At 39.8% G+C, this 25,873-nt stretch overlaps 1 long non-coding RNA gene across 2 annotated transcripts in view; it reads right to left on the bottom strand.

Moving 5' to 3' along the window:
• The window catches only part of LOC121937823 (uncharacterized), a 394,787-nt gene extending 374,325 nt beyond the window's left edge, over positions 1 to 20,462 (bottom strand). For both annotated transcript variants that reach the window (XR_015777031.1, XR_015777030.1), the window contains exons 1-6: positions 20,125 to 20,462; positions 19,486 to 19,554; positions 15,778 to 16,057; positions 14,070 to 14,167; positions 13,291 to 13,396; positions 220 to 293 (exon numbers count right to left, since the gene is read on the bottom strand). This is a non-coding gene — a long non-coding RNA (uncharacterized LOC121937823). The remainder of the gene's footprint in view (positions 1 to 219; positions 294 to 13,290; positions 13,397 to 14,069; positions 14,168 to 15,777; positions 16,058 to 19,485; positions 19,555 to 20,124) is intronic.
• Positions 20,463 to 25,873: the final 5,411 nt, after the last annotated feature.

Genomic DNA, 25,873 nt, shown 5'->3' with positions numbered 1-25,873 from the left:
TAGCATAGCCTTAGGACACAGCCTCTGGGTCGCCCCTAACCAGGCCTTGGCCTGCCGTCTCTAAAGTGCTCTGTCACGAGGCTGCCAGGGGCTGCAGCATATGCCACCAAATCCCTGGTGTCTCCACCATGGTAAACAGAGGCCCTGCTAATGGAGGCATGAGTCTCTGTATGTATGTGTGTATGTGTGTATGTGTGTATGTCTGTCTGTCTGTCTGACCTTCAGTTAGCCCTCTTCCTCCTCCCCACCACCGAATGGTTTCATGGCTGGATGATGCTGCACAGTCTGACTCGCTATATGTGGAAAATAGAGAGAAAATCAGAAAAACAGAAATGTGATGGTGAGATTGAGAGAGACAGAGAGAGACCTCCTTATCTCTCCTTGACCTCAGGGTTCAAAGAAAGTGAACATTTGCTTTACAAGTCCAGAGCACAACACAACCATGAACTTTTCATCAGATGTGCTGAAAAATAGTATTGGTGCAAATGCAAATAGTTGTACATACTAGTGTTGTCACAAGTATAGATATGTATCAGTTTCAATGCTTATATTCTGCAGTATCGATACATTGGTACCAGCTGCATTTTCTTGCTCTCATCTCTCTCACAGCAAGTTGACTGACACACACACAGACACACACGCACACACGCACAGCTGTACAGTACCCCCATAGTCCCTTAAATTAGTGCTAAGCAAACAAAACATGTCTTACTGTTGCAGCTTCACATTAATATCATTTAACCAGACAAACAAAAGTTGACTTTATATATGAAGAGATCATAGGAAATACAATGTTTTTTTAGTTAGCTAAGTACTTACTGCTATCGTTCATCAAAAATGCAACTACAAAAACACAACAGGCACTTTGCTCTCTTGTTCTGTCTGACCTGGCATTTCTGCAGTCATTTGAGCCAGATGTTATCATGCCGATTGTAAACATTCCCACTGCATTAAAAAGCCAGGTGTTTTTGTGCAGTGGGAATAAGGCTAAAGATTGCCACTTTAATGTAAAAAAGTTTTAATTATTGTTAAAATTTACCACAGCCATTCTGCTGTTCCTTGGCATTTACCAGGAAAAAGTCATTGTCATCATATTAAAACCCTCTTATTTTCATTTCCTACTAAAATTTTAAATTTTATGCCCTTAATGTCAAATTTTGCCAGTGGTATCAAATATGGTATCAAATACTGACATATTTCAAGGTATTGTGTTGATGTTAGAAATTTTAGAATTATGACAACAATAGTAAATACATTTACTCAAACAACAATGGCAACACAACAACACATGCCCACAAGCACTCGCATGAAAAATCAAAAAGAAGACAAAAAAGACACCAAAAAAAACAAAAGAAGCTGCCTATTGTAAAATAGCTTATATTTAAATAGTAATACTGGGGCTAGGACACTGCTGACGAAGGAGCCGAAAAAGGTGTAAGGTTTGGTAGTTACTGCCAGGATGGTGCATGGACAATTGTGTTCATGATAGAAAAAAAAGTACTTCAAAGTCCAGCCCGTGGTGTTAGGCTCATGAGCTATAATCACAGGTGGTGTATTTTCATTGTTCAACACATAAACTAAAACTTTACACATAATGATAGGCTTCTTAGTCATCCACCTATGCGTAAACAGTCTGCACAGTGTAAACTGCTGCACTGAGGATATGACCTATGAGCCTTGGCAAACAATCCTTTCCATGTATTTATTTGTGTTGACTTTGTTTGTACTGCATGCATGCCTTCAGCCAGTCAAGCATGCTCTTGCCCACGCAGTAACCTATGTACTGAAATACAATCATGGAGCAAAATAGTTTTAATAGACGCTTGGTACGCCTTTCCCTCACAATAGCCAGTGCCCCTGTGTGTGTCTGCCATTCTGTGGGCATCTAACATAATTACAGGGCTTTGTAGCTCTGTATAGGAGTATTGGGGCTAGATAAAGCCGTCATTACTGTACGCATACACTGTCGAGACACAACCTCAGCACTGGGTACAAAGCAATCACTACAACTGTATTATCTTTCCTGTACAAGTCTATAATTAGTTTTCCCCTTGTTACAAAGTAGGCATATGTTTCATGGAAGAATGAAAAGAAACAGATTACTTCAAACCTTAACCCTGTCCTATTTCTCTGAGATAGTTTTATAGCAGGCAAAGATAAGAGGAGAGCTACAGGGAGGGACTTTATAATGTGTCTCGGTATCAGGGAGCATGAGGGGAGTTCAGAAGCAGAGTGGAATGAGGAGCCCGGGGCTTATGTCTTCAAATCACAGCTTTCCCAAGCACCGTCTCTGCTTTATAACAGTTAAGATGTTAGAGGGACGGGAATTAGTTTTGACAGTGTATAGATGCTCCTGCTGTACGTGTGTATGTGTGTGTGCATGCGTTAATTACACACAACGCCCAATAATAATATCAATAACACCAACTCACAATATCATCTCTAGTGGCTACTGTCCAATATGGAGCAATTAGTTTACAATACACTTCTCCTCTCATATCTACAGTAGCAGGTATTTTAGGAGTGAAGGGGTTTATGCTGGCATCCATAAAACATAAAGGGGTCACATTTAATTGCCAGGGAGAGAGGAGATGAGACAAGACTAATTATCTTTATAGCCTGACAGCAATATTTTATTTGACTTTAGCACTGAGTCCATTGCCATGTTGGCCAGTGGGCAATGGACATGAGAAGATTTAATTCTTGGGGTGCAGCTGAGCAGGTTTTTGTGGCAGCTATGTTTCTTCATCAACTGCCAAAATGACACCTGCAATATACAGATGTGATGTATTCATTCTTCATTAATGCTGTTCTCTTGGGACAGATACAAAAGACAACGACCATAATTCCAAATACACATATTTTTGTATGCTGACTGCAAAACAAGTGGACTGGTTTAAAGCTAATGCAGCTAAAAGACTAAGAAAATGCCAAGAGCCTGAGACAAGAAGGCAGTCAGGGGGAAGATAAGGGAAGACAGAAAGGTAAGGGAAAAAAGAAAACAGAAAAATAAATTGAAACACCCAAGAACAGAGAAGAGGGCGGGAGAGTGGTGTCATGGGAGCTGAGAGAGGCTAGTGCCATGCTATTGAGCGCCTGGAAGAGCACGGTCTCTGATTTCTTCCCCTTCTGCTTTTTTTTCCTTTCAAAAGAGCACTTGAAAGCTCTTCTGAGGTATCGAGCAGGTGGGAGTGTATGGTGAGGCGAACTGGGGCCAAGAATGGGCAGGGCTGGATAAACCAGCTCCCTCTTTTTCTACCCAAAGCACAGAAGTGGAGGACTCAGAGGTCCAAAGGCCCAGCGGCCCAGAGCTCCAGCCAAGCATCTCTGAGGAGCCTTCAGCAGGGCAGAGGTGGAAATTGGAGGCATGAAGCTGGGCACCCAGGATGAAGGCTAACCACAAAAGCTGCCTAAAAAGTATCCACACTTGGAAAAAGGAGAGTAACAGATTTCAAGAGATAGCACATTGGCATTAAGTTGTTTTTTGTTTTTTGTTTTTTTTACAAAAACAACACAAAAAAATTATACCATTCATTCCCAACAGTTTTACACCACTGATAAAAACCTTCTGTATTCTTTGGCTCTGTTCAACTTGAATTGTAAGGTATTACTGCAATACTTTTTGCATACTCAAGTGTGAAGCACCTAAAACTTACAATTGCATTAAAAACTTAGTCATTTAATGCAATTGTATGTTTTATTAAAATACCAGTGCAAAAAAATACAACGCATTTTTACATGTAAATATACTATACAGTTCATTAACCCATGCCGTGTTAATGTGAATCCTTAATATGAGTCATTGTGACACTGATGTTTCTATTGAGACCAGCACAACACTGCTGAATTAAAGTAGGCTAGAAGGCAGTATTGACACAATTCAGATTTTTTAAAGTTTGCACTTTAATATAATTGATCAAAACAGCAGCCAGCCTTTGAACGCTTGGTCCTCTGAGAGTAACTTCAAACAGTATCAATTATAGAAATCGGCTCTGAGGAGCAGAGTCAATTCCCTATCAATAAAGTATTCAGCTGCAATCGCCAGGAGATTAGGGGAGAGATGAGCCAAGTGCAAACCCACAGGACTGCCTAAATCTACTGCACGGTGGATGCCTCAGTAAACTAAGTAGCTTCAGATGATCAAACAGGAGGTATTCCAATCAAACACTGCATAGAGCTACAGTAACAGAAGCTGTTAATACAGTGTTAACCTCTGAAGTACTGCTTTCAAGCCTCCACTAAAATAATCTGAACTGAGATGTGTCACTTTACATTTAAAATCAGTCTGCCCAAATGGTATAAACTGTTATAATCTTCAACATTCCCAACAAATCTGCACAATCTGGGAAAATAGGATGATCAAAATGATGGGACACACAACACAGTACCAGGAAAATAATCCTGGCCAAGCCATGTCAGTGATTCTTAGTAATGAAGATATATTTGTTGGGCTACTCAATAACTTCAAAAAAACATCTATAGCAGGTTATCAACAGAGGCAGGCAACAAACCTTTCTTCTGTTTTCTCAAAGATTTATGCACTTAAAACAAAAAAGCATATTCTAAGAATTCAATACTAAGTTCATTCATTCATTCATTCATTGCCCATAACTGCTTGCCCTAGAAAGGGTTCGGGGGAGCTGGAGCCTATCCCAGCTGCCATTGGGTGAGAGGCAGGGTACACCCTGGACAGGTCACTATATTATCGTTTTCAACCCTAAAACCATGTCCCCCTTTTAGGTCCCTAAATGACATATAATACTTAAACTCATTTTAAATGTAAGCTCAAAAAAGCAAAGTTCAAAAATCTCAAAAAAATATTATTTTATTTTTATCTTAAAAATATGTCGAGTCACCTTAGGTGGGGTCCCAATCATAAAGCTGAGAAACTGCTCCTTAGCCTTTTTCCCCCACAAAACATACTTCACACAATTGTCGAAAAATATGTTTAATAATATAAAATTATGTGAAACAGTATTCAAGATGTGCCATACTTGTTTGCATACTGTTGGACTAATTAATGGTAACCTAAAGCTATTTAACTCCACTGTTTAAAAGCGCTGCAAAACTTTAACAATAAACTGCTAACAGCCTTTGCTATTTATATCTGCCTCAAAATCGGCAATAATTCATTTTCAGGTACATAGCTAATTTGGCTCGATCGTCAACTCTAGTTATCCTATATATGTTTAGCTCGTTCAAAACAGTTTGTTACCAGCATATCAAGTTCCGTAAATCTGTAAAGAACATAAGAGGGAGCAGTGAGTTTCTGTAGGCAGAGGGGGGAAGAGGTCACATGCCTACAAGTATTTGTTTGCTTGTTCAACAGGTGTTTATTAATTACTTCTGTTACGGGTTTTGTTGCACGTATGGATAACGTGCAGTTTTGTTATCAAGTCCAGTAAGATACAACCTAATTATATCTAATTATCTCCGCTGAGGTGTCTCTACTCTGTTGTCTGATCTTAAAGCCATTGACTGAGCTCCTCTCTCAGCTGTCGTATTTGATTATTCACTCACATTAAGGATGCACAACAATATCAGTGCGTCATTGGTATTGGCCAACATTAGCTTTAAAATGAATAATCAGAATTAGCAAACATGCTTTTTTTGCACAATAAATGAATATTACATACATTAAAAGGGCATTGTATTCTTGTCTCCATCTGCTGATGGGCCATCACGATAAGAATACACATCATTAATTCCATTACAGAGGAGACTTGATCATAAAAATTAAGTAGGGAAAAAGAGGGCCAAAATCATGCCTCCCTACCACACGTACAATGACCTTCTGTTCATTATTTACCGAAAAAAAATCCTGAAGTTTGAACTGCTGAACCAAAAATGTTTTGCTTAAGTGAGTAACTATCTATCCCTGTCTGCCAATCCACCTGGATGTTTGCAAAAAAAATCCTTCATACAACTTCTATTTTCATGGCTAAACAGTGCTAAGAGAGTGAAGCATTAAAACAAAGAGATAAGGGTCTTAATCTTCACATCAGGCTTGTTAAATAATTAAGGGTGGTTGTTATCAGATTACCAGACTGACTCACATACATGTATACAAACAAAAAAAATCATGCACATACATGCACATTTACTAAAATGCATGCATTTATGTATACAGCCACTCCTCCACAGTATCAGCGCTACACTGTATAGATCTATTGACAGAGCCATGCCATATCAATGACACCTTCAATCTTTACAGGCCCTTCTCCCTGAAAGCCTCTGTTGCGACACAATCATTACAAATTGATTGCAAAATAGCTAACAATCATGATTAAATCATTAAATTCTTGTCTACGCTTCAGAGAATGGGGAGAAAATTAACTTCCCACCAACCTCATTTTTTTCCGAACACGAAATAATGATTTTCTGCCAGTCTAATTACAAAGCCAACATCTGATCAAGCCCGCATCCAGAGGGGATTATCACATGCACCAGTATTAGACCTCATTACCAGCCTGAGTGCAGAATTATTACATCTTGTAATTGGATGGTGAGATTTATATACAGATCAGGCCGGTTTCTGTAAGATTGTAATTACAGGCTTCGTTGGTTAGCTACTTATCACTCAGCAGTGGAGTGCAGGAAATCGGCGCGTGGAAGAGCATTTCATTAATCCTTCACCCTGTCGAGGGGGGAAGCGCTGTACCTTCCATGTCTGTTTTAGGGACAACATCATCATTCGCACATCAAACAATTTATCACCCCCTCCTTTGCCCCATACCTGGTCAGAGAAGCTGTCAGCTTCCTGAGCTCTTCAATGAACAATCATGGGAAATTTGTCTGAATAAACCCTTCATTTTTATTGTTGACTGAGCCCCATTTTCTAATTACCCAAGATAAGTATGTAGAGTATGCCCTCAACAGAGGCATCATAAAGCACCTTGCTTCAGAATTAGCTGGCTGGGGTTAACAGGCTAAAGGCTCATTACACTGCTGCTGAGGAGGAGTGTGTATCTGTGTGTGCATATAGTTTTTTATGAATTCATCTATTTGTACAGCCCAGAGACCACAGTATCTTTATCTTCTCTCTGTGGACAAAAGCTGCTATAGTTGCCTTTAGCTTGTGTAAATTATTGAACACATTTTCTCCTCTTCTTCTTTTTTTCTCCTTAAGAGGCCCTTAATTAATGGACCGGGACACTTGTTAAACACCTCACTTTCCATGGCACAAATCTGCCAAGCGTGATTAGACAGGACCAGCGTGCTCCATTTCATCAGCGGAGCAAAAGAGTGAGATAGAGAGGCTTCTGCAGCCATCATCATCATTCCTCATCACAACTCAACTGCTGCTCTACTTACAAACAGGTCACTCACAATAAACCAAAGTAAATCTGCTCTGACAATGTCAAGTCCTCACACCTTCTACATATGGTAATAAATTGAAAACGGGGCTGAAGCAAATCTTGAAGTAAATGAAATGAAAAATGACAGACGGAGGAAAAAACAAGAAATGCTTGTTGTAACGCAAAGCTGATGGAACACAACTCATTTGCTGTCGGCCATCCTGCAACTCAGCAAGAAAATGCCTTGATCCACGTGTCAGGGTGACACAGGCGGAGAAGAAAAGAAAGCATCAGCACCTCTTCACGGTTAACACCCATACAACTTACTTTCTCTCTGCATATCACTGAGCCCTCCCCAGTAACAATCAATACAGGCCTACATTTTATGAGACAAGGAGTTAACTTGTTCAATTATGCCACAGACAGCTCTATTCTTTTGTAACAAGTAATCTGGGTAGTGAAATCAATACTGACAGGCTCACGGCACGCTAGCTAATTTCATATTACCTCCAGCCAATGGCAGAGCAGCTCGTAATGGAGCTGTAGTTCCACTTCATTATAAGAAAGGGGGGGGGGATCAATACTAGCACAGACGCACACACGCCCACGTTAACACACGCACATACACACACAGGCAAAAACGTCTGATTTTCCACACATGGACTAACACAAACACATACGGGCAAAGAGGGCAACTCTGCTACTTCAGAGCCCCCAAGGGGCTACACATAGCTGTCTGATGCAGGGCAGATGGAGTGGGGGTGGATGGGGGCACAGGGTCATAACCCCCCAAAATAAATTACACTGCCAATCGTCAGCAAACACGCGTGCACAAACACAACTGCTCACAAATACACACCTCTCTTTTTCAGACTGTCAAGCAATCATGAGGGAAATATCCCCTTTTTATTCACTGATCTTCCTTCAAGCACACACGCGAACACACACATGCACACAATTAACACTTGACTTCTTCACAACAAGGTCATAATCTGATTCAGAGGTTGACTACTGAGAGGGAGAGGGGGAAAGAAGAGGGAGAGGAAAAATGGAAAAAAATAAGGGAGGATAACCTTCAGATGGTGGATCAAGTCTTTGACCTTTGTAGCTAATTACAAATTAAACTCCATATCTTCTTTTGTAAAAAAAAAAAAATATCTCCATTCTTTTTCCCATTATTGTTATCACTCTGTAGGATTAGCTGGGGACTAAGGGGATGATGTTGTCTAAGCCGATGTCAACTGTACAATTACTCGAATCATCCATCCCTTTCCAAGAAAAATAAGACACTGTAGATTAAGATAAGCTGTCTTGAGAAAGAATGGGGATGTAAAGCCTTTGACAATTACTAAGTACACATGGCACAGGGTGACAATTGCTCTTGGTAAACAAACTAAATACTCATTAGACTTAACTCTGACATTCCTTTTTTCATAACTTCCTATTATGCAATTTGGATTTATTGCACTCATTAATATTCTTTACCAGGTTAGGCTACCAACACCATGACAGCAGCATCATTTAGCTCTAGTAAAGGCCACTTACAGAACGGACAGCTACGTGAGAACACATCTCAACTGCGTTAGGCGAGAACCCAATTAAATGCATTTTAATCTAAATATCCCCCTTTAATTTCCTTGCCACTATTCCATATGGAGCTCCAGTTATCAAGCAGACAGGCTTTATGAGCCCGACAGAGTTGTGCAATGCTGGGGCTCATCAGTCCTCAGCCATTAACAGGCTGGCAATGTCTCAGCAACAGGGAGCACAGGCCTGTAACAAATGCTTGGCTTTTGGTGGGAATGCATTTAGGACTCAACTATTCACTGGAGATATCCAACATTTATTAACAATTAGGTGTACACAGCATCCATCACATGCTGAAATGAGAGTGTGGTTGTAAAAAGTTTTAATTTGTGGATCATTGTGATCATTGTTTTCCTTATTAAGACTAGAGGGAATCTGCCAATTGTTGCCATTTATTATATCAGTGTGGACTGCAGAGGTATAAAGCCGGGCATAAGCTACAATTTCAGTGTGTCTCTGACACGATTCTTCAGCTACACAACTCAATTTAGAGTCAGACCAAATTCCAGCTTGTCGGACATCGTTTGCCGTGCAGTGCACAGGGGGGAAAAGAAGATAGACCATTATTCGATTAGCTGCTCCCTACCGGTCTTTGGACATTGGGGTAAATTTCTGACGTCAGAAATTTTGGTCGTCTGTCATCAGGCTCTTGCATAGTTGAAGCAAAATCACACGTCAATTCCCCAAGGTCAGAGCTTTTTTTTCACTGTATTAGTTGTATAGCATAGCCAATACTCAACTACTTTGTTGGTGCTGCAAGACAGAGAATTAAAACTTGAACTGACTGACCAGTTTTTGCAAAAATTAACTCCAAAAACTTTTTCATTTTTGGAGGTCTGCCTCTTCATCTTTTGAACCCTACTTCTGTTAGCAAACAAACTTCTACCTGCCCGCAAACCTACAATATCATCACAATGTTGATATTGAGGTATTTCGTCAGAATATCATATTTTATTTGCTCCAAATCGCCCCGCCTTATTCAATATAGTACATTTACATCTTTTCCCAGGATAATAGAGCGTTTCATAATGAGGTGGGGTTAAATCTAATTCATTTGATTCTTCTGTTTTTTTATTTGCATGATGTTTAAAATGTTTGCAATGTGAAAATTCAGTTATTGCAAAGAGCATAAAATGTTTTTTGGTTTTTCTTAGGCAAACAGTATGATGGACATCTGGATTAGCTGGCTTGAATCATGACAGTCCTGCAAACTGTTACCTAAATAGTAACTTTTTGTGTTGCAGTTTAAGGGACTGTCATGACTCCAGGTGGCCTGCTGTAAATTCAGCGGTTGCATCTACAAGCACAGACTGAAAAAAGACTGTACACTGATCTGAGCTCTCAGCTTGCGTTAGTCGACAAGACAATATCTCTGGTCAGAGAGGTAAAATCATGAGTCGACTGAACAGTGTGGAGATCATGCTTTGTCCAGCGTACCCTAACTTTTCTTAGATCACCATGCTCATCACACATCCAATCATCTGGTACTGATGGTCCATAGCTATAAAGGTATAAAAAGTGTATTTTCGAAAATGCATTTTTAAGACAGCCTTGGGAGTGGTGCAGGTTTTTTTTATTGCTCTCCCTGTTTTCATGTAAGCCTAAAGAATTTGCTAATTCAATCTTCTTTTTTCTTTATGCAAATTTAAAATCTTTTTGAATTATTTATTTTTTGTGATAGACCCCTGAACATGAAAAAAATAATTGCTGGCCATATCTCCCTGCCTTACCAGAGGACATAATGCATATGGAGGTTCAAACTGCATCCTCCCAGGGGTTAAGCTCCCAGATTCTATCTCTTTCCGCACAGGTGCACCCTCCAACCCAGATGGAGTCACTGATGCAACAACTTGGATGCTATCCTTTACCACCTTCCTACCTGCAAATACTGTAAACTGGGCACATAGTCAAACCGTAAAGAACCACAGCACTGTTAGGAACTGAAACTGGATCCTCTGCAGTTGTGTCTTTTCATAATTAAACAACATAATCAAACCCTAGAGCTAAAGGAAAAAAATAATGCTTGATTTTTCCTTATCAAATATATATGTTTTAGATACGCTGTGTCAATATTTGTCTTAATTAATAAATTGTTTAGATCACTGTTTAGTTCATGGGCAAGATGATAAATGCAGAAAAAAAATTACAAATTCTGTAGATTGAATATGAAAAAACAAAATCTTTTTTTTCTGACTATGTGTGTGCAATGAACAAACAAGAGACAGGCAGAGCAAGAGTTGAGAGATTGCAGATTCCAACTCACTCTCGCACATTTTCACCTCCCATTATCTGATTAGCCTCCCATTTCTTCCCCATCAGTGCAGTGACCTGGATTTCGGTAGGGTAGTGATGGTCAGCCAGGGCGGGGTCTGGTGAGAGGGGCCAAACCATTTGGGGGTGGCGGAACCATAAATCAGCAGCGGGAGTGAAGATAGAGGGGGATTTATAAAGATGTTGTGCCCGAGCCGGCCCACTTGTGGACACTGTGATGAATTCACAAGCACATTGCCAAGGCAAACTACTTCATTATACCATGGCCCAGTGGTCATTAATCTCCCTGGGAGGCCAGCATCCTGGGGGATCGCCAGACCAGAGAATTTATTCAGGCCTGGAGGTACCCATTTCATTAGCCATTCAATCTGTTCAGTCCCCCTCTCTCTTCATCCCTCTCTCTGTTTCTACTTGCCATCACCACGGCTTATATTATCTAATAAATAGTAGCTAAATTTCTCTCTGTGTGTTATATTTATGGTAATAAATAACTCATTCAAACAACATGTTAAGTGCACTCAAATACTGGCATTTTCTTTTCTTTTTTTTAACACGTTAAATACAGTTCCAGTTGCATTTGACAAAGGATATTTTTGGCTTGTATTACTGCACATGTATATTAATGCATCATATCTGCAATATACCAGAATTTGTGTGTTTGTTTGTGTATATCTGATGGTTATTATAGTAAGCATTTTGTGGCCCAACATTGCAAATTCAGATGCAACAGACAACCTCCCAGGCGATATGACGGGGAGGTGAGGTACAGTGGAGACAGAAGAGATTCCCAGAGGAAAACTCTCAACTGGCTACTTCGGTCCTGTAATGGTGTCATTACTGAGGGCAAGTGCTGCTGGCCCAATATGTTATGGGAGGGCCAACATCCAGTGATTACTTATTAATGCCGCGACTCTTTATTCCACACACACACACATAGAAAAAACAAATACGCTATCCCCTCTGTCTATTACTGTGATCAAACAAACGCACCTGGAAACAGAAACACAGCTGCACGCACACACACACACAAAACAGTGCGTGTCCACTAACACACACGTGCTTCAAGGTGAATCAGGTTTGCCAGTGACATTGTGAATGCAAGAGGATATCGATGTTTATCTTCAGCCGGGGCTTGCTAAACAACCCAGATTAGTTGTAGGGGCATTATGTGGAACTGCCAATTGGTAACACTGTGTCAGACACAACCGTAAACACTTATGCATATTGTTTTTGTCTGACACACACAGACAGTATCCTGCTATATCTCTCACATACAGCCCAGGAAACATTCACATTAAATACATCCCAGTTACTCTTTTACTGTTTTGACGGCTGTAATTCCAACATGTCGGACATAACACAAGCACCCTTAGTCTATTCTCATGTGATCAGCCCTTGTATCTGAAAATGTAGGAAACGCATCATCTTTCTATGTTCCCTTGCTCCTCTCCCTGAAGAATTTAACCATACATATACTGTATGTGTGGAATAATTTCATCAGCCACGCTGTGTCCCAGTGGACCCCTTCCACTTTAAACACTTAACGGGTTAAATAAATAATGATGGCTTGCACACTGTGTGTGTGTGTGCGTTCACGTTAACGGCACCAGTCACTAGCCCCGGGTCCCACAGCAGCAGGAGTCCTTAAAGCGAATAATTTGCTTCCGCTTAGGCCACCACACTGTAGCCACTCGCCAAGCAGATTACGGGCCTTTAAGTAGCAGCCAGGCCTGAAATGTGACTCTAGGGCTCATGGGCTGTCCAGGAGGAGGCAAAGACTCCTTAGAGAGAAACAGTGGGACAGGGACAGAAAGGAATGGGAACTGACAGGAGAAAAGCTTAATCTACAAATATGACTGTAAGAGAATGAGTGGTGGGGGCACTTAAAGAGATAAACACAAAAACATACAGCAAGCTCCATATCTATGTCAAAGGAACAGGTATACAAAAGCAGAGTAGCAACAACAGTATATCACCCAACAGGTTTGATAATGACATCAGCTATGCATCAGTTTCATACTTTCAAATTTCCATTAAGTAATGATTACTGTGCAGTGCGTGCCACAGGCAACTGTGTTCAGAATGCAAACCCAGCATGAATGCCAAGATTGACAAAGTCAGAGATGTTACTCACCTGGATGAGATATTGGAGATCTGAGTTCACCCAAGCTGAAGTAAGCACCTGTCACCTCTTCATCTAACAAGCTCAATATGGCTCCTTCTTCTTTTACCATTTAGTCCTTAACAAAACAAGGAAACTTTCTTTTAAACTCAATTCGGTGGGTCTTCAAAATGATAAACACTCAACTATTAGTCGTGTTAAATATGGATTACTGAATCTGAAACAGTTGGTCTGCATGTAGGCATATCTATAAAAATAAATAAAAGCCTGAATAAAGAAGTATATATGACTTTGAATATTTATCTTGAATACAAGCATTGCCCATTACTACACATTGCTAGTTACTGCTATTTTACGCATGACCCCAACCTCACCTTATGCACTGTGGTTCAACAGTATTTCCTCTCCCCATCTCAGTGTATTTATAACCTTACCAATCCATCTCTATACAGAGCTACTGTTCTACATCAGCCCTATTATAGTTCACGTCCAGTTCTGTCCCACCCCTCCCATAACGTTAGAATAATTAAACAGCTTAAAAGATGTAAAACATTTTACAGTAGTATAACAGAATAAGACCAAAAATATCTACTTGATACTGGAAGCAGAAACCATGTGTTGAGACGGACAACAATGTCTGTACTGATTAAATACATTGATAAAACGATAATATCTATTCAGAGCCCCCACCCTGGGTTCGCAGCTTACGATAACCCCATTAAGATCTAAAGCTTTAATTCAAACAGCTTTCCTGATTAAAAAAAAATAATCAATAGCATCTTTTCCCAAACCTTTTCTTGTAATTTTTTTGCTTTGTAAGCTCAGCACGCTCTGGCTCAACTTTACATCTGTGATATCCATCCAAACAACACCAGGCTCCAGTAAAACCCTGGAGAAAGCAAGCAGACACCATCAGTTGATCTATCGTGCCATCTCCTCACTGAAGAGGGGACAGAAACATCAAATCCCCCTGAAATGACATCTGAACATCAATACATGGTCCCCGCCCCTCCAATGTGACAGTAAAAGCCATATTGATTTCTACCCAGATTAAGGATACTACTGGGAGCAATTTAAACATACAAGCTGAAGTGTCCCAGCCCAATCATGAGTGATGTCTTTCACCATGTTTAATCACGACTGCACTGTGCATTTTGGAGGAGCAGGACACTGGATCATGGAAATTTAAAGGATTGGACAGACCTCAAATGGACAGATTGGGTAGGATAGATTTATTGAGTGCCAATTGCTGGTTACAGCCTCTCAGATACTTCCTTTCTCTTATCATATCACAAGTGCAAACTGAATTTAACATGTTAGCTCTGCTAAATTACCTTATGGACATTCTTTGTGACATTTTTGTAAATGAAATGGTTGAAGCTAGGGATGGGATGATATACGGTTTTTATTTTATAGAGAGGAAACATCTTTTTTTTGTAAACATTCTTTTCAGTGAAACCAAACAATGTAAACGACTTCAAATGGCATCAACTGCTTCAATAAGAAATACGCCAATGATTAAAATGCTTTAGTTTTATGTGTTTCTTGAAGTCGTAGAGACCTTTATTTTAGGTTGCGCAGAAGTCTTTTTGGGTGCTTCTGGACACAATATACACAATTACCCTGATCATGGAAATCCACCTTGAACAATGTATTGTGAATGTTATTTACAATATAAAATCATAAACTGTAGAAATGAAATACTAAAGTATGGCTTACATTTTGTACGACATTTTCATTTACAGGTCCCTTCATAATTTCAAGTATTAACTGTAAAGAGAAATGTTGGCTCCACTGCTGGGCAACTAACAATAAAAGAGACTCTGCAAAAACAGACTGCATACACACGAACCTCAAACCAGATAAAAAAAAAAAGAAAGAAAAAATACTTAATCAAGTGTTGGCATATTTCCTTTTGAAGGATCGGATGCCATTTCAAACAGGTTACCTTACATTGTTTGTTTTCTGAAAACAAATGTTTAATAGAAAAAAAGGATGTGTGTATTATGTGAGTCAATATTTGTGTCTGAATTAATCCACAGTCTGCAGCAGCAGGGAGACCTACCAAACGTTTCTTGTTTTGCATCACCTGTTGTTTAACTTAAATTAACTTTGACCAGAGAAGTGTGGGCCTCAAAAAGAAGTATGGTTAAATATTGTCACTGTTGCCATTTTTAAGAGGCCGATATTCATATTTTGGCCATAAAACATATTAAGTGCCCCACATGAGAAATGCTGTCTGGTTAGTAGTGAGTCAAGAGCCTAGCATAAAACATTAAAGCAAAACTGAAAATGTACCAATATTATCACATTTCACCGATTTATTAGCAAGCACATTAACATTAGCTAGCGAGCTAATTTCATGTGCGTCACACCAACGTGACATTTAGCGGAAACACCGGCTCGGCTAATTGAAGACACCTGTTTGTGCATTCATTAAAATACCTGCGCTAAAGTGTACGTTTAACTGATAAAAAGGGGAGGAGGGTGGCAACTTACCGAAGTAGGTCAAAAAGGGCCAACCGCGTAGGCTAGTTCCGGTCTTCTTACATAGAAAACTTAACTTAAGCACAGCAGACTTTGTCGCGTAGATAGCATGGTAGATAGGCTCCAGTGCCAATGTGGCTGCAGCGTTTGGTTTGCGCGTGCGGTAACCTGACACCGGACATCCTGCAGTAATCCTCCGCGCGTGATCCGCCTTTTCCGACCCGACAGCAGGTGGTTGACTTCCTATAATACATCCACGGGTAGTGGCAACAAAATGCTGTAGTACTGACACCTGCTGGAGGGGAGAAAATCGTTAATAACCCCTGTAAGAACGAAACACGCGCGCGCGCGCACACACACACACACACACACACACACACACACACACACACACTAGCACATATTCTCTCAAGAAGGCAAATTTTGAGGTAAACCAAGGAAAAAAAAAAAAAAAAAAAGAAAAGAAAGAAAAGGCGGTGTTGTTAAAGTTGGCAAAATACAAACATACACTGGTGGGGAGCTGGAACTGTATTTTGTATTCTATCAGCAGTAGAAAATAACATAAAGTTTCACATTTGGTTTGTCAGGAATCTAAAAAAAAATCAATGACTTTGAACTGGAAGCTACACAAGTGTGCAGGGTACAGTATTATTATTATTATTTATGATAATAACACCATAGTTTTCTCATAAATATAATTCTATAAATATAATATTTCTATAAGTATTATATTTGATTACTTTATACTCAGATTTTACCATTTTCATATTTTAGAAGTGATTTTTATACTATATTAACTATAAATTCTACTGATAGCCTGTATCATCACATACCAATTATGGGAGAGTGTGTTCAACATAACATACATCCTTTTCTAGCCAGCTTGTGTCTCCTTCTGCCTTTGAAGTTATGGCTTGCAGCATTTTAACCATCATTCATGACCCCCATATTTACACTACCGACACAGATGCACCCAGGCACCTACAGATGTGCAAGCAAATACATGCACACACACACCCATTCGGTTCATCCAGATTTACTCTCCCCCAGCTGCGCTGCAGCACTGAGGCCATGTATCCTGATGGCACTGATGATGCTTCATGCAGCCCTCAGGCCTCTGAAGGTTACCTCCCTGACCTCTGTGGTCTCCTGGCTGAGGATTGCTCTGATAGATAGGACTGTTCTCAGATCAAGAGGCTGTCGTAAAGCATATAACTCTGCAGAAGGAGTATGCATACATACACATGTGTATGTGCATTTCTGTGTTTGTGTCACTGATGATACTACTCTTCTGATACGTAATTTTTCCATATACAGAATGGTTGCGCACAAAATGCATGTAACATATTTTTCTTTAGGGATATTTACACAAAGTAATAGCAATACTAAAATGTATGATTCTTTGCCTTTATATTGTACACTAAACAAGGGGAGAAGGCAGAGCAACTTAACAACACATGGCCCAAAAAATAGCAAGAAATTTAACAAAAAGAAATACAAGAAAATTACAGAAAATCTTTAAAAAAAAAACAAAAACAAAAACAATTTGATGCAAAAAAGAATTAAAAAATAATCCTGTAACATTATTTTAAACATATGATTAGAATCATAATAAATATATTTTTACAGGCATTTTTCACTTGTTTTTCTGATGAATTTCTCATAATTCCTCCCCATTAAAAAAAAAAACAAAAAACAAAAACTAAAAACTACTTAATTTCAGGTCATTTTCTGTGACACCTTTTATTTATTTATTTTCTTTTTCTCACCAACTTGGTCATTGCCTTCTCCCCCCTACGTTTATGAAAGAAATCAAACCATTTGGCTCAGGTTTAAAAGGGTTAAATAGGTTGTGAGAGGTATCTGAATGCAGCACAAGAAAACTGACATCTAACCAGGTTTTAAGGGGTTAAGGGCTTGTAACCCAAGTATATCATGTAATTTTGGGTTGTGTTTGTATGGCCCTCAGTCAGTGTTTCCTTCTGTTGAGAGCTCATCCTCTCAGTACACACTACCTGCCAGGCATCTTTATCCCACCTGGGGAAACCAGCTAGGTGAATTAGCAAAGCAGCAGGGAAGGGAAGGCAGAGGGAAAAACAGTGACGGATAAGACGGAGGGCACAAATCTAAAGAAAAGAATGATACATAGGGTTAAAAGACAGATGAAAGACCGCGAAGTAAACAGAGGAAAACAATATTTTCGCCGCAACTAAACAACATAACAGTCAGGGTTGGAGAACAATCAAAGCCTGGGAGAGACCTGAACATGCGTGCACTTGAACTTGGCTAAATGTCGCTCTTGAACATGTGATAGGTGCTGCGAAAAACAAGCCATTAGAGCCGGTTCAGGTAAACAAAATAGGACTCCAGCAAGAACAAGCAACATTGAAGGGTTGGGGGGGTGGGTGGGCGTCTTTGAAGTGGCTCGGAGTATTCCCCTGACACTTCTGAGATATTTATTTGAATAATGTGCAGATTCACACCCGAGTGAGCAGAGATCTGTACGGTGGGTGGGAAGATGACAGGGTTTAATTTCCAACTCTACTGAGAGGGGTGGTGAGAGCGAGGGAGGGAGAGAGGGGAGAGAGAGAGGGAGACAAGGGAATTAAAGAGAGAGAGGGAGAGAAATAAAGAGCTAGATGTGAGATGAGGAAGGAAGATGGAGGTATATCGGATTCCCTAAAAACATTTTGACATTTTAAACCTAAGGCAGTTTGTAGGCAGTAAATAAAGGGAAGGGAATCAATAGCAGTCAGTGATAAGGGGATAAAGCAGCTAAATATGAAATACAGCCTAACAAAATGGTATGGATTTCCAATGGGGCCACATGACAGCTGCTTTGAAATGCAAATAGCAACTTATGCACATTGTCCTTCTCGGGCCTGGCCACCTATTGATCGGCTAAAACAAATTCTATTGATCATTGAATATTTAATGGCGATAATTAAATCTCTCATGGAGGTACTTACACCCCATTTCCAGTTTTCATCGTCTTACTCAGGAGACCTGCCTTTGACTCACTCAAGCTGCAGGACTGCTCAAGGAAGAATAGCGCACGGCTAATTGCAATAAAACTAGACAGTGAGTTTATTTTTTGGAATATCGAGCGGGGTGTTTCTTGTCAACCTGCATATTTCTACTAAAAATGTGAAGAGAAAATCACATGGCACTATTGTAATCAAAGTGGACAATTATTAGAAGTTGTTGTAAAATGTTTCTGCCTTACATAACAATTCAGAGAATTCACGTACTGAGAATGATATGATTTGGATCCAAGTTATGTGCTGCAAAAATTCCTAGGTGGCCGGGTGAGAAAGAGATAAAGGGGCAAACAGGGAAGTAATGCTTAGACTTATACACATACAATAATATAAAATATAATCAATATTTAAATTAAATCAAATTAAATTAAATTAAATTAAATTAAATTAAATTTGGCCATAGCCATTGTATTTTTTTAATAAGCTCCAGGATTAATTCCTAAAACCCCCAAAATGAGTTAGCATTTTAGGACCCCCACTTCCCTCATCTCAAGTCAATGGTTTTTTTGAATGTGTTGTTGGTTAGATGCCTGAAATAAAGTCTATCGTAAACACTAGCTTAAGAAACTTTCACATTTTGTCCTACAACATAAAATATGTCAGTGAATACCCCACTCATGATTTTTGAAACTTTTATGTGTCCTTAAAAATGCTTTTGCTGGGGTGCCCAGTAGCTCACCTGGTAGAGCAGGTGCCCTGTAAACACAGGCTGTGTCCTCAGCTCCAGCGACTGTGGGTTCATGTCATGCTGAACAAAACATTAAAATGTCATAAACATTTGCTTGCCACAAAGCTTATTTTCTGTAGTAATCCAAAATCTGATGGAAAAAACCCATAGGCTTTTTGATGACGGAACCAGGGCGATGCCAACTTCCATGTCAGCCGACAAAAAAAAAACTCTGCACTCTGTTTGTGCCTTTAATGATGTAACCTAAGAGACCAAAAGGTAATAGTGCAAAGTCACCAAAGTCAATGGTATAATCTTGAAAATAAAAACATGTCAACTGAGAAAATTCCAAGAACATCAGCATCTGGAAGGCCCATTATGTGTTGCTTATGGTACATCTGTGCAACAGTGTATAAAAATACAGTTATGTTGCACTGATGTACACAATGAACTGCTCCTGTGTTTTCTAGTTTGAATTGTGGGTTGTAGGAGTAGCTATACAAATCTTTCTTTACCAGCAAACTCAGGTCTTCCTGTCTTATTGCAGATAAGGAAAGATTGTTCGAAACAATGAATTACATAAAAAATATGTGATGTGTTAAAAAAATGTACAGCTATTAATGACTTAATATGTGTGTACTGGATACATACCAATAAAGTTCACGTCAGTCTTCTGACTGACTTGTCAGCAAACAAGTCTGTTACCCAAGGTGGCAGGTTGTTTCTCTGAGTTCTCCGGAAGCTCTTGTCTTCTCTGTTTGGTAGCCACAGTCTAAAAATGTCGTGAGGGAAGAAATATCTCCTTAATCGACTGACATAATTTATGACATTAAGAGACTGGCAAACAGGAAAAGGTTGCTGTCAGGATAGTATTAGAGGGCAGCTCTCACTGCATGGGCCAGTGTTAAACAAAGTGCCAATCAATAGCCCTTTTATTAGTGACCGCAATCAATGTACCGGTGACTGAGTGAGCCAATTAACGCTATCGACCGCCGAGGTAGAAGAAAGAGAACAAGAGAAAGGGGACGGGGGCGTAGGAGAGAGATAGCAAAGAAAATATGGGGGACGATAGCAGAGGATGAGCAGCAGTGTCTTCCTCAGGTCTTGTTTTTCTTCTCATCTGTAGGGAGGGGGGCATCTGTGGAGTGAGAAGACCAGATTCCCACCGAGTGAGAGGCCCCAGGGGTCTGCGGCTGAGGACACCCTGACAGAAAGCAGAGGCCGCCTATCTCCCAGGAGGAAGTGTGTGTGTGTGTGTGTGTGTGTAGCAGTTGTGGTGGGGCTGGTGGTGGGGGGGGGGTTCAGGGGAAGCTGCTGCCCACCCCACAGCACCCCCATCCGTGCACATCATCCACTAGTGCTAGGGCTGAGCTGTACTGGGAACGCAGCACCACCCGTCTTCTCACCGCTGGTTCTGAATAGTAATGAGGTCACAGGCCTGTGAGGTCTCTGTGGATGCTCAGCTCCACCTTTTTCTCTGAGAGGCTGACCGGTGTGTTAGTGTGTGTGTGTCTGTGCATGCGAGATAACCTAAGGGACATACATTACATAATTTCCTCTGGCCTCTGAATAATACTGAAAACTGCATGTGACATTAAACGTCAGGGCTGCTGTATTTGTCCGAGTTTTTACCAAAACATCAGTTATTCATGAGCTAAGAAAAACAGATCTGTTATCAGTTATGTGAAAATGATTTTTTTTCAGCCAATTTTTTTTCAAAAGGAAAACTTCATCATTCAGTTTATCTGGAAAAAAAGTGGAAATACATGACTTTAATTGGACACCAGTGCTGCTAATGTGAGTAGCTATAGGTAATAGTCACATTTCACTATCATTTTTTTTATTATTTTTATTTTTGTGTTTTGGGTTTTTTTTTGTTTATTTGTCAATATTAGGTGTTTGTATTTTATAAGTTTATCAATTGGATACTCAAATTGTAAATGAGTAAGAGTTTGTATGAAAGACAAATTGTCATCTGGTGTCAGTTGCCAGATGCTAAAAAAGTATCCTATAACGGAATAGAACAACCTTTCTTCTTGAGTTAATATATGCAAGAAAACACATAATAAATAAGTAAATAATACTACAGTAATAAGAAATTGTAGTTTCATGCAATCCACATTCCATAACTAACTTCTTTTTTCTCTGTTAAATAAACTTAAATTATTCTGCCTCTTTATTATCTACAGAATGGCTGCCGTGCCATCCCAAAGCTCAGATATTATCATCTGAATTTCTGCAGCTCATAAAGTCTGAAGCATCACATCACAGCTTCTCAGTAGCAGAGGGGCTCTGCTGACATTCATGCCCAGTATTTGTGTTCTGGTGTCCTGTTCCCAAAGAGAAAGAGGTCAGGAGGACATCTGCTTCATGTCAGCTGGCAGTGTAGCACTCGGCTCTGGGGTTATCAGGATCCCTCTATCAGCCCGTGGTCGGAACATGGACCTCTCCTTCCTGAAGGAAATCCTCCGAACCAGCGTGCCGACAGCTTGAGGAGATGCTATGGAGAGAGAGAGGAGAGGAAGGACTGGTGGGAGGTGGAAGGAAGAGGGTGGGGAGAGGGATGAATAACGGACAGACTATAGGAAATGACTGTGTGTGAAGAGATAAACCCCTGGCAAGGACCCCCACACCCTGGGGGAGGACTGGGGGCTACAAGACTTCAGCCTCAGTGCTCAGTCCTGACACTGTCCCTGATGACCCTGTCCAGCCATCTCATTGTCGAGTACGAAGAAAACACTAGCTTACAGTATCTGACAAAAGTGTAGAGTATTTTGTTGACATTTACAATATAACATGTAAAGGCAGAATTACTAATCTGAAAACGCACTTAAGGACGTTTTAAAAAGGAAGGTCATTAAAAATTCATACAAAAAAAGCTTTCTTTCTTAGAAAAAAACATTGTGGTGCAACAGAAATATCAAGTGATTCAAAATATGCTGAATTACAAGCTTAATTATACACATGATTGTATTATGTGTACAATTACACGTGCACAATATGTGACACTGTTTGCTGTCATATGGATTAATCATTCTGCTTTTATAGGTATGGGTTCTCAGAGTAACATCTCTTGTAAAATGTTCCCTATATATGTATATGTGAAGATCAAGTCGAATCCAATATAATAAAATCTACTACCACATATGTAAAAGTGAAGTTGCTTGCTTATAACACTGCTAAATAACAATAAAAGTAGAAATAATCTTAAAGGAGCTCTAAGACATATTCACAACATTAATATAGCAGCAAACAACCACAGTACTGCCATTCTGAGCAAAGAATAAATGTATGTGTTGCAATTGTAGACTGATGTAAGTGCTACCATGACATCTTTTACTAGTTTTACTAGTTATATCCACAAATGTTGAGTTGCAGGCTGTAAAGGAGCTGTTAACAAATTAATGTAATGCTTTTTAATACGCCTGTTAAAAAGGAAATGAGGAGATTTGTCCCCATCTTTACCCTTACACTTTCAAAAACCCTATATACCCAAGTGCATCAGAATCAGTTTAATTAAGCATAAAAAAGGAAAATAGTACTGATCTCTTATCCTATTATCATCTAATAATGAAACTATTAACACCCACACCACAGTGTGATTGCATTTCAAAAATGAATCCCCTGAAACCACAGTGCTGTATGTCACGCTTTAGAGGATTTTGATAACTAAGATATCTACTCTATCAGGATTACAATATCGTAAACACAGGCAGGTACACAAGCGTAGGACAGCACAGGTAAGCACACAGAAAAAGAAAGAGACAATATATTGCAGTGAAAAAGTCTCCTGTACTGGAGTCAGGAAAGGTGTCCATCTCAGGATATACACTTCACCTGGACTGCTGTAGTGCTATTACAGATTATAAGTACACAAAGGTCAAGGCAGGTTAAGTGCAGAGAGCTGAGGGAGAGAGGAGGAGAGAGAGCTGGATGTAAATCCAGTCAGGCTCATCTCACAGATATGCACTTCATCTAGTGTATAACAGTGGGATGTTATAGCGCACCAAGATTAAACTTAGACAAGACAGGTCAGGTGAAGACCAAGGGCCAAAAGAACAGGAAAAAAGGAAGACCAAAATCTATTTTTTTAAATGGTGACAGAGAGAAGGAGGGAGGATGAGCAATGGAGAGACAGAGGAGGAGAAAAGCCAAGGAGTGTATGTGAATGTAGCCAAGCCCCAGTCTGCGAGAATACTGCCAGCAGTTTGTGATGAAGGAGCTTCGGATGAAGCGGAGCGAAGTGAGCCCCAAAGCCGAGGCTAAGTGAGCAGATTAGAGGACCGCACAGTGGTATCACTCTTCCACTGCATTTTGCTCTCCTACTAACAAAGGTCAAGCACAAACTATATCCAGCAGTCTGCAGCGTGTGCACACACACAGATACAAAAGGCACAGTCACCAGACAAACGGACTTACAGGACAGAGACAAAGTTAATGGAGGTAACAGTAACATCAATTTGAGTCTGGTGAAAAAGCTCACAGTTTGATCTGATGGAACACAAGGTGACATGTGCAGACACAATGAGTCATACTAAAAGCTGCTTTCTGCCCCTGTAGCTCATGGTACCATTTTCTTAAACAGGAATATTATGAGGGTAATCCGACTTTTGGGGGTTTTAGCCAAGGCGTGCCATTTGCATTATTTTTTCCCTCCCAAGATTATTCCATTCGGTCCCACCACTGAGCTGTGACTGGCTGGTAGTTTATTTGCTGCTTGATGTAAACTGGTGTTTGGAAGCTAGCTGCACTGGTTTGTCTTATGAAGTTTTGCCAAGTACTGCCAACAGCACCAGCAAACACTGCTGATGTTGATGATAATGTAATAATAAGGCAAAAATAAACACAGTGACTGACAAGTGGCAAATTTGGTTGCCTTGCTCTTTTCATTTAGTGCAGCTGAGAGAGAAGAGCACTACAACCGCACCATTTTAAAATTGAATTGCATCCCCTCTAGATATAAGATTATATATATTTCTTTTATTCTATTGTATTCATTTGTCACTAGTGTCGCAGGACTTGGAAAAAATTCAACAGATAAACCAGTTGAGCTAGCACTCAATCACAAGGACCAGTCATGCAGCGAATACTAGCCAATCACGGTACAGTAGGGCGGGACTAGACCAAACACTTGTAGGAAAAAATAATGCCAGTATGTATCATACCGACCTCTAAGGAGTCATGTTTTTGCTGTTGACAAAGAGCAAGAGGGATGAGACCATAGTTCAATGAGGTAACTTATGCTGTTGGACCAAAGTGGGACCTTATTTCAAAAAATATGTACGGTAGATAATGGAGAGAGACAAGCCATTTTTTTTAGAGTTCTGTGATTTACACAGATAGTGTTTATTATATAGATAATTTTGCAAGTCAAGAAAGTTACATTTTGTTGTAAAACGGTTGAAGTATAAGACTGTGAAAACATGTAATTGGGAGAATTAGAAAAGTCAAATAGGTGACACTATAACTTTTTCTTTCGCTGAGGCTACGATGTCTGTTTCACACCAGGATGCACTCACATGAGCAGCAGATCTTGCTCGTTCTTTCACTTCCCAGCTTATGAAAAGATCAGGAGACACTGGATAAAAAACATTAGGAAAGATAATTGTATATTTGCACATGGAACCTAGCATAAGTTACCTCACTAGCTAGCCAGCTGGCGTAGGTGACAGATATTGTGCGAGAGGAGAGATGTAGGTTACTGAGCCATTTTACACAAACCTAAATATGAAAAACAACCAACAAACTGCTCCTTTTTCGACTTGCAAAACTATCTTTTAAATTGAAGATCATGGCACGATCCAAAAGGAATCAACATTTTTTTTTGTCTCTCACCTTTGACCACTGTGCATATTTTTTAATTTGCTTAAAAAACATCCCACGGGGGAAACCGGACAGGAAGGAACTTTGCCTCTTTATAAACAATATAGCTTTAGCCGCCTGTGCACATCATATTCCAATCCCCTACGTGAGTGAGATTACAGTCAAGTACTGACCGACTGCTAACACTGACATATAGTAAACAAGAGTCAAAAACATTCAGTTATACTTTAAATAAATCACATCATTTCTTTTTTCCTCTGCAAGAAACCAAAGCACTTTGTAAACTCAGTTTTAAAGGTGCTATATAGTTATTATTATTATTATTATTATTATTTTCATCATCTCTATCTTGAGCTGTTTGTCCTATCAGTCTGTAAAATTGCAACGTTAGCACATTTTAGCCTCCAAAGAGGAGACTGAGCTGTCAACAGGATCGGTGTAGATATCTGATATCTTCAGCCATCAGATTATTGATTGTTAGAGTAGCAGAAAAGTACTTTTGATTGATTGATTGATTAGTTTATTCAAGTGTCATGCACTTAATTGCGTCCAGCCCACATGGGCTTATAAGACACTG

Source organism: Plectropomus leopardus, chromosome 1 (genome assembly GCF_026936395.1).
Source record: "Plectropomus leopardus strain MGB_pleo_1.0 chromosome 1, ASM2693639v1, whole genome shotgun sequence".
NCBI classification, from domain to species: domain Eukaryota; kingdom Metazoa; phylum Chordata; class Actinopteri; order Perciformes; family Serranidae; genus Plectropomus; species Plectropomus leopardus.
This window is presented reverse-complemented; position numbering and strand designations above follow the sequence as displayed.